General features: G+C 41.6%; 1 long non-coding RNA gene across 2 annotated transcripts in view; it reads left to right on the top strand.

Annotated features, from left to right (window-relative positions):
* LOC115070915 overlaps positions 1 to 16,357 on the top strand; it is a 36,433-nt gene that overhangs the window by 16,997 nt on the left and 3,079 nt on the right. For both annotated transcript variants that reach the window (XR_003850014.1, XR_003850015.1), the window contains exon 5: positions 15,973 to 16,031. This is a non-coding gene — a long non-coding RNA (uncharacterized LOC115070915). The remainder of the gene's footprint in view (positions 1 to 15,972; positions 16,032 to 16,357) is intronic.

Raw genomic sequence — 16,357 nt, 5'->3', positions numbered from 1 at the left:
AAGCCAAAATCAAAATCTGGAATGCAAGGCTGAGAATGGAGTTTAGTGGTAAAGAACTTATCTTGCATGTGGGAGGCCCTGAGTTCAATCCCAAGTAGTACAATAAATAAATAAAGATAAATAAATCTGGAATGTGATTTCTCTAATTAGTCCGAATGAATATCCTCATCCTCCAACAGTTTATGAGCGAAGGGCCAAGTTGTTACCATTTTATCACCACTGCAGTAAACCCCCTCAACACACAATGATGGAACAGGGACAGGAAAATGGCAATAAAGTCAGCCATTTAGTAAAGAAAGCATGAGAACTGCACAGCCACAGCCATGGTGCCCAAAGCAATTATGAAATGCTACTGGATAGCTGTCGTGTAGATGCCTTTCCTGGCAGGGGAGGATGTTCCTAGATTAGAAAATATTTTGCTCATTTGGGAAAAAGCTTTTGTCATTCTCCTTTTGTAATTTTTTGAGGCACAGTCTCACTATGTAGCCCTGGTTGTCCTGGAACTTGTTATGTAGACCAAGCTGGCTTTCAACTCACAGAGATCTACTGACCTCTGCTTCCCAGTGCTGGGATTAAAGGCCTGCACCTCCTCACCCAAACTGTGTCACCACCTTCTTCTGGATCTTTGTCTTCCCCAGTGTTCTGTGAAGTGGGGAGCTTGCCCTCCTTGGGGAGTGCATAGCTTTGGCAGCCTGCTTCCTGATGGGGCAAGTTCAGATACCAAATTCTATTTCATGTCTTTACTTAGTTATTCAGATCAGGTTTATGTTTGTTTGTTTGTTTCCTCAATATAATTGCCTAAGAAATGTCTTGCCTTTCTTTCTTTCTTTCTTTCTTTCTTTCTTTCTTTCTTTCTTTCTTTCTTTCTTTTTTGAGAGACAGGGTCTCTCTGTAGACCCACCTGTCCTGGAACTCACTATGTAGACCAGGCTGGCTTTGAACTCACAAAGATCCACCTGCCTCTGCCTCCCAAGTGCTGGGATTAAAGGCATGCGCCACCATGCCCAGCTTGGACCTATTTGTTTCAAAACAGTTTCTTGCACCAGAAATTATACCTAGAGATTTTAAAGATAAAAATACCAATGTTCATTTATCTCTCTGTATATCCTATGCCCCTCTCTTACAACTTCATGGCAGTCACTTTGAGGCTATATGAAACAACAAACTAAACTGTTCTTTCAATGGTCCTTTAAACTGCTCTTTGCAATATGTGCTGAATTCCTCTGATGTATCTTAGCAGACCTTTGCCTCTCACACCCCTTTCAGTGCTTTTCCTGCTGTTGGTGTCCAGCAACTTCTCCACCCCTCGAAAGCCCCGTCTCTGTACTCCCTTCACTCTGGCTTATTTCATTTATGAACGTTTTTGCCTGAAACGCTGTCTTAGTCTCTTGTTAAACGTGACAGGGAACAACAATATCACTCACCTTCTGACTCATGGGGCACAGCTTCAGAGTATCATGGAAAAACCCCCATTTTTTGTTGTTCTTATTGGATATCAAATGAGTGTGTTATTATCGTCTGTGTGTATGCATACACACATGTGCGTGATATATGTGTAGTGGTGGAGCATGTATGCCATGGTGGATATGTGAAGGCCAGAGGACAACTTTGTGGAATCAGTTCTCTCTTTCCATCTTTATGTGGGTTTCAGGGTTTGAATTCAGATAGTTGGGTTTGCACAGTAAGCACTTTTACCTTGCTTCTCGCCGGCCAAATGAGTGAGTTTCTTAATGTCTTAGAAATCATTAAGTAGAGGTCCACACTGAAAATAAAAAAGGAAGTGTAATAGGTCATGTTTACAAGCTGCTCTGCCTGAAGCCTTTTAAGCAGTAGCTTCTTTTCCAAACAGAACGATGAGTCATGGAGAGGCTGAAGAATTCTATCACATAAGAGCTAAGTCTTGTAAGATGCTTGAGGACGGCCTCCAAGTGGTTTTGCCAATCAACTGGCTGGAGTACTTTCGCTCTACTCAGTAATTTTGAGTGAACGAGCATAAGCTCTTCTGGTGTTAGCAATTCCAGTCCTTGAGAGTCCAAGGATTAGGGGCTGGACTGACAGAACCCGATGCTTACAGTTAAGAGTTGAGAACTAGTGGCCTGTTGTTCCATGTTTTAGAAGCTAGACTTATGATTCCAGGCAGTGCTGTTGGAACTTATTTCCCTGGGCTTTAACTACTAGAAGCACTGGCATTGACTGCTATTGTAATCCTTGGCTTCCAGGAGCAGTGAGAGACAGCAACAGTAGCATCCACCAGCAGCAGGTGGCACCGGCTACTGCTACAGCTCTTGAACAGGCCTCAGATGCTGGGACCCTTGCCCTGTAAGGACATGTGGTTCAACTTTTTGGTGGCTAGCATTACAGATCTTAGACTCTCAGTCTTTGAGAGTGGTTAGGAATACATCTTTCAGAACTAGGGTGTCTAAGAGTCTTTGCCTCTAATGCATGGCAGCTCCCTACACCTCTTCCAGTAACCAGGACATCAGTTTCTCTTCTCTGGTTTTTCATAGCTTTGGCTCTACACCTTTTCTTGCCTTCTTTCTGCTTCCACTGCCCCTGTTCTCTATTGTTTCTTGCCCAGCTGCTGTCTGGAACGCTTTAGCTATCCACCTGTTACTGCTGCTGTTGTTGCCACTGCCACCACCCCACTCTACTAGTGATAAAGATCAAAAGTAGGTAAGAAAGACCATTCTAACATTGTAACACCAGAGGGCAGCACAGGAGGGTATTTCCCAGCTGACTTGAAAAGCGAACCACTCAGCCTGCAGATATAGCCAGAACTGGGTGGGGTACGGCAAAGGTGTTTGCACTGATCACAGGGGACCCGTATGCAAATGAAGGACTACATTTGTATCAACCATGGCACAGTCTCTCATGCAAATGAAGGACTGTGTTTGCATCAGCCTCAGATGTTCTGTTGGACCACTAGAGGAAGTGCTTCCCTTCTGGCTTGAGTGAAAATGGTCGCAGGGTCATTTGGAGTTCTTCAAGGCCTGTCTAGCTTAGAGTTCTGCTTTGCAATGCTGGTATAGTCTGTCTAGATGGTTCTGAGTGGAGTGTGTCTTCAGCTGTCATTGGAGAGGTCCTTTGCACCTGGTAAAGTAACCAGACTAATTGTAAAGTGTCCAAAGTCACCAGGCTGCCATTATGGTAGTCTGGCTGGTTGCCAGTAAAGGAGCTGTTTGGTTGACAGCTCCCCGTTCACAGCTGCCAGGCATAATGGGAAGGGGCTGTCAAATGCCTGCTCTTGACAGTGTTAGTCATTCACAGAAAGCATTAAAAGGGTGTTTACAGTAAAGACAACAAAAGCTCAACACAGAACAATTCTAATAGCATTTCACAGTACTTAATAGTGTTTAACAATGCTTGACAATGCCGAACTCCTGTCCCAGTGTTCTAGGAAGAGGAGGGTCCCTCTAATCTGTCTCAGTAGCACTAGAAAACTTTAAATGGGCTTGCAGCGGTTCTCCATGGGATGGTCTTCCATTGTGGGGATGTAACTGATGGGAAGCTTCTTAGCATGAGACATGGCTGATGCATGGTCACTTATGAACAACACACCCTGGAAACCTTATAAAGGTGAAATATAGATTGGAACCATATCCTTTAAAAATTTTTATTTATATTTATCATGCAGAGTGTAATTTTAACCTTTCTTTAAAATTTTATTTTTATTTTTTGTGTATTCTTGTATTGCCTGCATGTAGGTAAGTGCACTTGTTTCATGCATGTGGAGGTCAGAAGAGGCTCCCCTGGGATTGAAGTTATGGACATTTGTTAGCTGCCATGTGGGTACTGGGATTTGAACGTGGGTCTTCTGCAAGAACAATCAGTGTTCTTAACCACTGAGCAATCTCTCCAGTCCTGTTTTTTTTTAGTTTTATTTTATGTATGAGTGTTATGCCTACATGTACGTAAGTGCACCTGTGTCATGCAATACCCATTGGGGACAGAAGAGGGCATCAGATCTCCTGGAACTGGAGTTACAGACAGTTGTTAGCTGCCATGTGGGTGCTGGGATTCCAACCTGGTCCTCTGTAAGAGCAGCCAGTGCTCTCTCACTGCTGAGCCATCTCTCCAGCCCCTTGGAACCATATCTTAAGAGACCCTTGGAACATCTGTAAGGGGACCCCTTGCAATGCTCTCCCTGCATGAGTAATGAGTGAGTATTGGTAATAGTGTGTTTCTTTTCTCAGGGAGTTGAAACAATGGTTAGTCACAGCACTCACAATGGCTAAGGAACTGTTGGACTTCGTATCTCTACAGAAGTCATTCCAATTTAGTTGTCTAATGATAGATGAACATATTTTACTAGGGTGATCACTTTTGAAACATGTAACGTATTGCCTTTTATGTAGAAGCCTTATAGTTCTTAACCTGCTTAATCATCAGAAAAATGGACAAAAACAAAAAGGATATTAAGAATTAAATGAGCTAAATTATGAAACACATTTGAGTCCCCATGTATCACTTAACAATTGGGGTTCCTCTGAGTAATGAATTATTAGGATATTTCCTCATCATTTGACCACCGTAGATCATGCATCAAAAAACCTAGATGGTATAGGTCAATCACCCCACTTAGCTGCTTCTTTTCTTTTGTGTGTGTGTGGGGAACTCATGTATTCCAGATTGGCCTTGAACTTGCCATGTAGTTAAGGATGACCTTGAACTTCTGATTATTCTACCTCTACCTCATCTCCTCAGTGCTAGGATTACAGGTCTGCCCTAGCACGCCCAGTTTATACAGTGCTGAGGACTGAACCCAGGGTTTGTGCGTACTAGGCAAACACTCTAGCTTAAACTTTTTTTATTTTTTGGTCTTTTTTTTTTTTTTTTTTAACAGGGTCTCCCTGTAGCCCCAGCTGTCCTAGAACTCACTATGTAGACCAGGGTGGCCTTGAACTCATAAAGATCCGCCTGCTTCTGCCTCCCAAATGCTGGGATTAAAGGTGTGTGCCACCTCGACCCACTAAACTTTTTTTTTTAATTTATTTATTTTTATTTTGTGTGTATTCGTGTATTGCCTGCATGTAGGTAAGTGCACCCGTGTCGTGCAGTGCCTGCAGAGGACAGAAGAGGCTGTTGGATCCCCTGGAACTGGAGTTATGGACAGTTGTTAGCTGCCATGTGGGTACTGGGATTCAAACCTGGGTCTTCTGCAAGAACAACCGGTGTTCTTAACCACTGAGCCATCTCTCCAGCCCCCCTTGTGGATTTAAAAAAAATTATTATTACTATTATTTTTTTTTGGTCTTTTTGAGACAGGGTCTCCCTGTAGCCCCAGCTGCCCTGGAACTCACTATGTAGACCAGGCTGGCCTTGAATGCACAGAGATCCGCCTGACTCTGCCTCCCGAGTGCTGGGATTAAAGGTGTGTGCCACCACACCTGGCTTAAAAAATTATTTTTATTTTATGTGTATGAATGTTATGCTTGTGTGTCTGTAAGTGCACCTATGTTGTGCAGTGCCAGCAGAGGACAGAAGAGGGCTTCAGATCCCTGGTACTGGAGTTACAGGGATAGTTGTTAGTGGCCGTGTAGGTGCTGGGAGAACAGCCAGTGCTCTTAACTGCTGGGTCTGCAAGAACAGCCAGTGCTCTTAACTGCTGGGCCATCTCTCCAGCAACCCCCTTGTGGATTTTTGACACAAGTTCTCACTTAACTAGTCCAGGCTGCCCTGTAACTCATGTGGCTTAGACTGGCCTAGACCATGTGGTAATTCTCTTGCTTCAGCCTCCAGAGTGCGGGAATTAGAGATACGAACCACCACATCCAACTTTCCTTCTCTTAAAAAAAAATTCTTATTTTTTGTGCATATGAGTATATTGCATGCATATAAGTAAGTGCACCCATGTTGTGAAATGCCCAGGGAGATCAGAAGAGGGTGTTGGATTTCCCCTAGAACTGGAGTTACAGACTGTTGTTAGCCACCATAAGGGTGCTGGGAATCAAACCCGGGTCCTCTGCAAGAGCAGCCAGTGCTCTTGACCACTGAGCCATCTCTCCAGCCCCATAACTTTTCTAGAGTCTGGCCATGTTGTTCATTGTTAGGTTTGGGGGTGCAGAATACAGGAGTAGGAGAGAATGAAAGAGACCATACCAGACCTCAGATGGGACTGTGTTTATTTAAAAGGCACATTGAGGGACAGTTGCCTTCCTGCATGATGGAAGCAGCTGTGCTGTGAATCAGGAGAGTTAGAGATCACATAGTGGCTAGGGCATGAGGATGCAGATGCTCCTGTAGGGGTCTATGTGTCTCAGCTTCCAAGGCCCCTTGCTCAAGCAGGATAGGCTATCTTGAGCAACAGCCTGTCTCCAACAGTTCTCCTTGAGTTCCAGGAGTGACCAATCCCAGTGTGATTTATTGATAAGGTTAGTAGCAGTCTCAGATAAGATCAACAGAGGTTTCAGAGGACTTTTGGTTCTCTATCATCCGTGCTAGCACATTTGGATCAAATTGCTTTTTCATGTGATCAGGAGACCTAGAGAGTATGAAATGTTTCAGGCTGTTGCCAGTGTAAGATGACGTATTGTTTTACAGTAAACTTTAAAAGTAAGCATGGTTCAGTGGTTAAGAGAACGTGATGCTCTTGCAGAAGTCCTGAGTTTGATTTCCAGTAGCCACATGGAAACTCACAACTTTAAGGGGGTCCAGTGCCCTCTTTTGGCCTCTGTAAATACCAGGCATGTACATGGTGCACATATATGCATATAGACAAAACACTCACACATAAAATAAAGCTAAATAAGGGGACTAGAGAGATAGCTCAGCAATTTAGAGCATTTACTGCTCTTCCTGAGGACCTGAGTTTGGTTCTCAATACCTGCATAATACTTACATAGTGGCCACATAGTGGCTTACAACTATCTGTAACTCCAGTTTTAGGGGATCTGACACCTTCTTCTCGCCTTTGTGGATATTTTATATATGTGGTGCACTTACACTTACATGAATGTAAGCAGACATTCATACACATAAAACAAAAATAAATAATTATTAGATACTTTTTTTTTTAAAGAAGGGGGTTGGGTGTGGTGGCACACTCTTTTAATCCCAGCACTTGGGAGGCAGAGGCAGACAGATCTCTGTGAGATAAAGGTCAGCCTGGCTTTCATATTGAGTTCCAGGCCAGCTGGGGCTAGAGGGAGACCCTGTCTCAAAAAAAAAGCATAATATAATAAGACTTATAAAGTATAGTAAGCACGTAAGTCAGTAACACAGTAACACACTCAGTCCACTGCTGTGGAATATTATTCACTGTATGTAATTTTATGTGCTATACTTTGATATAATTGACAACACAGCAAGCTTGTTTGCACCAACATCACCATGAACACATGAGTAATGCATTGTGCTATGATGTTTTGTTGACCTCCAAGTCAACAGACCATAGGAATGTTTCTTATATACGCATATATATCTTTTCATATATATAAATATAAATATATATTTGTGTGTGTTGCTATGGATTGATTCCAGGGTTTTGTGTATGTAGGCAAATGTTCTACCACTGAGCCATGCTCCAGCCCTTGGTTTTGAAATGAAGTCTTCTGTATGGCTCAGAATGGCCTAAAGCTTGTGATTCTCTTGCCTCCACCTCCTGAGTCCTGGGATTACAGATGTGTGTCACTATACCTGGTGCCTCAGCTCTTATTATATAATTTTATGGGTCCATTGTTGGTGAAATATCATTTGCAGTGTACGATTTATAGTAGTACTATCCTTGGCGCCTATGATTCTGTGTTCTTTCCAGTGAGAAGCTCAAACTAATCACAAATGCTTCCTCCACGACCTATTTAAACACTATCCTTTATGTCGTCCATAGAGATTATGCATCTCTCTGTAGTTCTTTGCAACAAAATTCTAATTTCCTTTCCAGATTTGAAACACTTTGATCTCTTTAATATGAACAAACAACAACACAGAAGTCTAATTCCTACTCACACAGAGGTCTTAGACAGGTGTTTACTTGGTGGCACAGCTTTCCTCCTTGGATCCAGGGTCCTTCTGTTATAGTTTTAGCTCTTTTCATAATTTGTATCAAACTGGCAAAAGAGAAAAGCAAAGCATAGAGTTTCATAGGCACTTTATAGGACAGGCATCCATCATATCCGTCCTAACCCTCCTCACGTTCTACTGCAGGAAATTAATCAAAAGGTTTTGTCAACTACAAGGGATGCCGGAAATATGCCTTTCTACTTAAAGGAGAAAAAGAGCTAGATGTCTCATCTACAGAGTATAAATCAAAAAGCATTTAACTTTTTACCTTTCCTGTTCCTCTAGACAAAACCTCAGTCAACTTCTCCAAAATTTCTGGTCACTCTTAGATATTAAAAGTCCTGTCATGTGAGAAATGAGCAGTTAAAAGCATTGCCTGCTCTTGTGGAGGACCCAGGTTCAGTTCCCAGCACCCACATGATGGTTAACAACCATCTGTAACTCCAGTTCCAGGGGATCTGATGCCCTCTTCTGGTCTCTGTGAACATTTTATGCACATGGTGCACTTATAGACATGCAGGTAAAACACTCATACATATAAAATAAAAATAAATAAATCAAAGAAAAAGGTAAAAAATTGTCATGTTAATGTTCCAAGAAGTATCCATAAAGAAAAAATATCTTTCAATAATCTTTACTATGAAATTCATTTAAAAGTGGCTTTGCCCTCTTTCTCAGCTTAGGCTTTTGGGACATGAATCATCTACTATGGAAAAGAAGTCTGTGGTTGGTTTCAATTATTCCTTATTCGGTACCTCCAACTCATTTCCTCACTGTCTCTGAGCCTCCGAGCTAGGTGTTGCTTGTCCACTGGTGATTGTGCAAAGGTCAGAAAAATATTTGGGGCTGGAGAGATGACTCAGTGGTTAAGAGGGCTTGAGTTCAGTTCCCAACACCCACTTCAGGTGGCCCCTGTAAAGTACAGGTGACTCCTTAGATGCACATACCCACATACAGGCACAAACACATACACATAACTTATAAAAGAAATAAAAAGAAAAATATTCCCAATTAATTGTATGCAAACCACAATGAGAGAACCATATAATCTCTGGGAAAATTGAAAAAAGACAGTAGGCATGGTGGCACATGCCTTTAATTCCAGCACTCAGGAGGCAGATGGATCTCTGTGAGTTTGAGTCTGTTCTACATAATGAGACAAAAAAAAAGTAACTTTCCTTCCAAGTAAACACAATTACTCCTCCATGTCAAAACATGTGGTTAGAAGAATGGAACTTGGACTGGACTTCAGCTCCCATGGCACCTTCAGACAGAAGAGACAGTAAAGTTCATCCCTGAATAGTATTGTCATAAACAGCATCTGCCCTCTTGGAGGTTGGCAGCTGTTTAAGGCTTATGAAATTTATTTATTTATTTTGGTATACAATGCTCCTGCTCAGCAGTGGGTCTCATCTCTGTGGTATCTTTTTGTAGATAAATAAATTGCCATGTGGTGGTTATTCTTTTTAGAGACTCTAGACCTCTGGTGATATGCTTCTTCCTTATTTCATCTAAAGTTCACTTATCTTTCTAAACAGCTTCCTTGAGCAGAATCCAAAGTGACTTTTCTCTAGAACATTTGCATGTTTAAAAAACTTGATTTTCTGGGTATGGTGGCTCATACCTTTAATCGCAGCTCTCTGGAGGCAGTGGCAGGTAGGTAAATCTCTGTGAGTTCAAGGTCAGCCTGATCTACATAGTGAGTTCCAGGCAAGTTGGGGCTACAAGGAGACCCTGTCTTAAAAAGACAAAAAACAAAACAACAACAACAAAAAAACCAACAAAAAAACAAAACCCAAAAAACTTGATTTATTTTTATTTATGTGTATGTGTGTGTGTGTGTCTGCTTGTTTGTATATGTATGGTGTGTGTGCAGTGCCTAAAAAGGCCAGAAGAGGGCCGTGGATCCTCTGGAACTCATAAGTGGTTGTGAGCCACCTGATGTGGGTGCTGGGAACTGAACTCTGATCCTCTGCAAGATCAGTAAGCGCTCTTAACTGCTGAGTCATTTCTCTAGTCCCCTATAATTATAGTATCCTCCTTTTCCTCTTCTTCCTCCTCCTTCTTCTCCTCTTTCTTTAAACAGGATTCTGGTTTGTAGATGTGGTTTACCTGGTACTCACTGTGTAGCCCAGGCTGACCTCCAACTTGTAGCAATCTTCCTGTTTCAGCCTCCTAAGTGCTAGGATTACAGACATACACTATTGCATCCAGTTTTATGCAGTACTGGGGATTAAACCCTTGACTTCATGCAGGCTAGGTAAGTACTCCTTGCCCTTATTTCATATTTTTCTACTCCATAAGATGCCTGCATCAACCCTTCACTTTAAAAAAAAAAAACATATTTTAGGCATAACTTAGACATTAGCCCACTGCGTTTCTAGAAAAAGCATGGGGCTGGAGAGATGGCTCAGTGTTAGAGCACTGGATCCTCTTGAAGAGGACCGAGGTTCGATTCCCAACACTCACATGGGCAGCTAACCACCATTGTCCATAATTCCAGTTCCAAGGGCTCCAATACCCTCTTCTGACCTCCACAGACATTGTACAACATGGGTGTACTTACATACATGTAGACAATACACTCATACACTTAAAATAAAATAATAGGATTGGAGAGATAGCTCAGCAGTTAAGAGCACTGGCTGTTCTTTCAGAAGACCCAGGTTCAAATCCCAGCACCCACATGATGTCTAACAACCATCTGTAACTCCAGTTCCAGGGTATCTGATGCCCTCTTCTGTCATCTGAGGATATTGCACAACACAGGTGTACTTACACACATGCAAGCATAATACTCATACAAATAAAAATATTTAAAAAATAAAAATAATAAAAATTTTTAATGATTATTTTTATTTTATGTATATGAATATATTGTCTACATGTGTGTAAGTGCACCCATGTCAGGCAATGCCCACAGGGATCAGAAGAGGGTGTCAGATCCCCTGGAAGAACTGGAGTTACAGACAGTTGTTAGCCATGGGGTGGGTGCTGGGACTCGAACCCAGGTCCTCTACAGGAACAGCCAATGCTCTTAACTGCTGAACCATCTCTCCAACTCCAATAAAAAATATTTTTAAACTAGAAGAAACACATATATATTGTACTAGGTGATCCTAGCAAAATTCCTTATATTAGCATGAGGTGAGTGGCATGCAGCCCCAAGGATGAGGTTAAGGGTGGTGCGATGATTCAGCAGCATACTAGCAGCTTTCTCTAAAAACTTTCAACCTCCTGTACTTCTTTCAGTGTCTCTAACACCTTTAGTAGGCTGCAGGTGGGTGGTGAGCTAAGGAGTGAAAACTGGCTTCCTGTAATCTCTTTTGCAAATCTTGTGTTGGTGGACTTGTGCTTAACTTTGAAATGTAACCTTACTGTTTTGGGGTCCCAGCCAAAGCTGAAGCAAAAGAAGCTAATTTAAGCATCCTGTGCATAACATATCTCTGGAAGTATACTTACGGAACAGAAAATATTGGTTACCTTTGGAGGGGACTCTGTTGGCTCAGGACAACAGTGGGAGGGAGGTTTCTTCCCACATATACTCTTTAGAGCTGTTTTAATTTTATACCATATGTATGTAATATCTATTCAAAAGCATTAAGAAAATGTACCTCCTAAATATAATATACTGAAGTGCATTCACACAGTTCTCTGTAAATCTTAAAAAGAGTGAGTTATATATTTGGATGTAGAAAAATCTCCTAGATTTGTTAGGTAATAAAAGGCAGTTACAGAATGTTCCACAGTATGTCTATTTATAAACAATAAAACTATACCTTGATACATATTTCTGAACATGTGAAGCCCATTTCTGGAAAGATTTTATTAGGATAGGCTAAATTATGCTCTGCTAACATATGAAACTTAGACTCTCACTTCCTAATTATTTCTTGTGAATGCACACGCCAGTGCAAGATGGGCACCTCTTCAGGGCAACTGTTCTCCACATGGTGACTCAAGAATCCAGGTTATTGCCAGGTGTTGGTGAAGCTTACCTGTAATCCCAGCACTTGGAAGGCAGAGGCAGGCAGATCTCTGTGAGTTCGAGGCCAGCCTGGTCTACATAGAAAGTTCCAGGCCAGCTGGGGCTACAAGGACACCCTGTCTCAAAAAGACCAAAAATTAAATAAATAAATAAATAAATAAATACAGGCCATTGCAGCTCATGACTCTACCATGTAAATATATGCTCTCTACAGTTGCTGCAGCAAGGTAAGAGCAAGCTGGAGAGCCAGGTACTGGCACTAAATGCTTTAACTCAAGAGTGTATGAATCAGTTGTGTTCACAGTCTTTGAACCAGAGCTTGTCTCATTGCAAAGCTGGGTAGGAAGCATTGTTATTCCTTATATCTAGAAACCAACAAACAAATGAAGTGGGGCTCAATGTAGCATGGCACTATATATGCCACAAAGACACACAAAAAAGTAATGAGGAAGGATTCTGCTATGATTTGAATATGAAATTCTCCCCATAGATTCATGCTTTGAATCCCTACCTCTAGCTTGTGGTACTATTTTGAAGGTTGTGAAATCTTTAGGAGACGGGTTGCGGCTAGCAGAAGCAGGTCACTAGGGGCAAACCATTGAAGATTATACTGCCCCAGGTTCCAGCCGTACTGTCTGCTGTGAGTTGAGCTGTTTATTTCTCTTAGGATTAGATTTAGGCTATGTATTTTTCACAGGAATACTAAATAATGCTGTGTTCCTCTCAGTTCATTACATCAAGAGGTATAAGATATTGTTTGTTATATTACAAGTGATTTTAACTTTGATTTCTAGGTCAAGTTCTTTTCTACCATATTTTTCATGGGAAAGTTATATTTTTGCTTATTTATAATTAATAAGCATTTTATCATGAGATGTTTTGAGACTTCCTCATTAACTGTTCATTCACCAGTTTTAGTAAGCAAGCCTAGAATCAGAAGGCCTGATCTTGAACTTGGGGATTTGTGCTTTGGTAACCTTGGGGAGATGTTAAACAGTAGAACCAGAGCCAGGTTGCAGAGTTTAAGCGTAAATAAGAAATGGGCAGTGGGGGCTGGAGAGATGGCTCAGCAGTTAAGACTGCTCTTGCAGAGGACCTAGGTTCAATTCCCAGCACCCACATGGTGGCTACGAACGGTCCTTAACTCCAGTTCCATGGGAAACCGAAGCCCCTTTCTGACCTCCGCTGCTTTGCACGACACGGGCGTACTCACATACATGCAGGTAATACACTCATACACGTAAAATAAAAATAATAAATAAGCAAACAGAAAAATAAAAACAAGTAATTAAAGAAAGACTTGGGAGGCAGAGGCAGGCGGATCTCTGTGAGGTCAAGGCCAGCCTGGTCTACATAGTGAGTTCTAGGACAGCTGGGGCTACAGGGAGACCCTGCTTCAAAAAGACAATAAAATAAAATAAAATAAAATTTTTGAAAAAAATTATAACTTCTTTAATTAAAAAATTATATGTGCCGGGAGTGGTCTGTAACTTGGAACTGTGAGCTAAAATAAACCCTTATGTTGCTTTTGGCATAGTTTATCACAGCAATAGAAAAATAACTGGACAGTAAGCAAGCACGTGTGGAAGGTAAGAGGGCCTAACTCCCATGATGACTAACCCATTCCTTTTAGAAAGGCAGTAATCTGTTCATGAGGGCTCTGCCCCCAGGACCTAAATATCTCCCACTATGCTTCACTCCAAACACTGCCACATTGAGGAACCAAGGTACCCACACATGAACTTTGGGGGGTGGAACATACTCAAACCATAGCACTAGGTTATGGGACTTAGATTTTGTTTTGTGGAGGCTACTTTTGGTACACTGACACGTCACTGCTTACCAAAACAGGCTGGGAAGAAGGTTAAATTCTTAACAGTGCTGACAGATATCCACAGGGAGCAGCTGATAATTGTTCAACCTCCCTATTTTAGTTAAGCTGGTGGGTTTTGCTGATGAGGCATCTGGGCCAGAATCTTCAGGAAGTTGTGAAGAGTCAGACTATGAGGATTGAGAAAGAAAAAAAGGGGATAAGAAGTGTCATTATCATCAAATTAACTACATAATCATAAGGGCCCAGTACAAAATGAAAGTGCAAGATCCTGTTTCTAAGGTATTAAAAATTTCAAAGGCCAGCAAGATGGTTCAGTGGGTAAAGGCACAGCCAGCCCAGGCTGACAACCTGACTTTGATTCCCAGGATTCACATGGTGGAAGGAAAGAATAAACTGTTACCAGTTTTCCTCTGACCTACACATGTACTCCATGACATGTGGACACTTGCATACACATACACAACAGGCACACACAAAATGAATTTTTAAAAATTTTAAAAAATTGAAAATAAACATAAACGTCAAAGCTGTGATAACAGAACTTTATAAACTAGAGGGCCCTACAGAGCATAGGTCTTGTGTGATGGCACAGGTCACTCAGTTATAAAGCTGGTCCTGTATATCACAACCCAATAAATATGTCTACATTCTGTCATTCATCCAAAGTCCTTGAGGTTCTTACTAGTAAAGTGCTTTCAGTTGAAAGGGCAGAACCCTTGATTACAATGACTTCTGTTATCAAGATATATACACTAGTGTCTGGGAAGATACCTGTCATCAACCTGACAACCTGAGTTGATCTCCAGGATTCACATGGTAGAAGAAAAAAGCCAACTCCTGCAAGTTGTCCTCTGACCACCTGAGTACTACGGCACATGTCCCTACAAATAAATAAATTAAATGTAATAAAAACTTTAAAAATAAAAAAGTAATTAAAAAATAAAAAATCTGTTCTTCAAGACTTGTATGTATGATCACTGACATGCCATGTCATCAAAAGCGCATACTCTTTCAGATAAGTCTCTGTGCCGTGCTGTCCTGAGGATACAGGACTTGCCCTCAGGTGGGACCAGTATGAGAAATCTTTCTGTTCTCTTTGGATGACTTTCCCAGGAGCCCCTTCCATCTCTTTAGCCAGAAGTGAGCCCCGTGTGCATGACAGGAGGAACGTGGAACTATGATTGGTATAGGTGATCAGATGCCCCTCTTGTAGCTCAGGGTGCAGTACTCCCCCAAGCACTCAGCTGTGAAGAGGAGGGGTATGTCTAGAGAAAATTGGGGCTCTAGTGGAAAGAGAAGTATCTGTCATGGGGACAACACTACTGTTTCCAGAAATCAGGGTGGATAGAGTGCTGTGCTACATGAGAACTGCTGGGTATATTGAAGGATGAGGTAAGAGGAAGCCGCAGAGCCTGCCAAGGCCTGATCATGTGCTTTATGCTAGGCAGTCTGGACTTCATCCAGTGAGGACTACCCAAGTGTGGACATCCAAGTGAGGATACTCAAAGGTAGTGGTTCGAATGAGAAATGTTACCCATAGGCTCGCATATTTGAATACTTGGTCCCCAGTTGGTGACACTGTTTGGGGAGGTTTGAATCTTTAGGAAGTGGAGCCTTGCTGGAGGAAGTATATCACTGAGGGAGGGCTTTGAGCATTTATAGCCTTACCTACTTCCAGCTTACTGCGTGGGGTCGAAGATGTGATCTCTCAGCTTCCTGCTCTGGCTGCAATGCCATCCCTCTCCTGCCATTATGGACAATCCCTCTGTTCTGTAAGTTTCTCTTGGTCATGACATTTTAATTTTTTAAAATTTATTATTTCTTATGTGTATGCTTGTATTTATTGCCTGTGTATAGGTAAGTGTACCTGTGTCGTTTAATGCCTGTGGAGGACAGAAGAAGCTGTCGGATCCCCTGGAACTGGAGTTATGGACAATTGTTAGCTGCCATGTGGGTGCTGGGATTCAAACCTGGGTCTTCTGCAAGAACAACCAGTGTTCTTAACCGCTGAGCCATCTCTCCAGCCCCTGGTCATGGCATTTTTATCACAGTAAAAGGAAAGTAATTAATACACCAAATAATTGTAAGTGGTTCACAGAATATTTTTATTTCAGTACATAGATATTAACTCTGATGTGTTCTTTAAAAATAGGCAGCAAGCAGAACATGAAGCCACTGTAAAGAAAAAGATTGACAGGCCAGCAAGAAAATGTGAGTAAAAGCACTTGCCAACCAAAGTTGACAATTTAATTTGATCCCTGAATCCCATAGTGGAAGGAGAGAACCAACTCCTAAAAGTTGTGCTCTGACCTCTACACACATGCCACTGTATGTGTACACCTGAACTGACACATGCACACACACATCATACATACAACATACACTAATAATAATGAATAAAATTTAAAAATTGGTAATTTGAATCTATTCAAATTCATCAACAAAGAACCACTATTAATTGAGTAAAAGGGTAAGCTACAGAGAGGAAGAATATATTTGTAACACATTTATATGATGATGGACACTTATCAAGAAAA

Source organism: Nannospalax galili, unplaced genomic scaffold, assembly GCF_000622305.1.
Source record: "Nannospalax galili isolate Female #2095 unplaced genomic scaffold, S.galili_v1.0 scaffold54, whole genome shotgun sequence".
NCBI lineage: Eukaryota > Metazoa > Chordata > Mammalia > Rodentia > Spalacidae > Nannospalax > Nannospalax galili.
The sequence above is the reverse complement of the archived record's forward strand: the minus strand, read 5'-3'. Positions and strand labels throughout refer to the sequence as shown.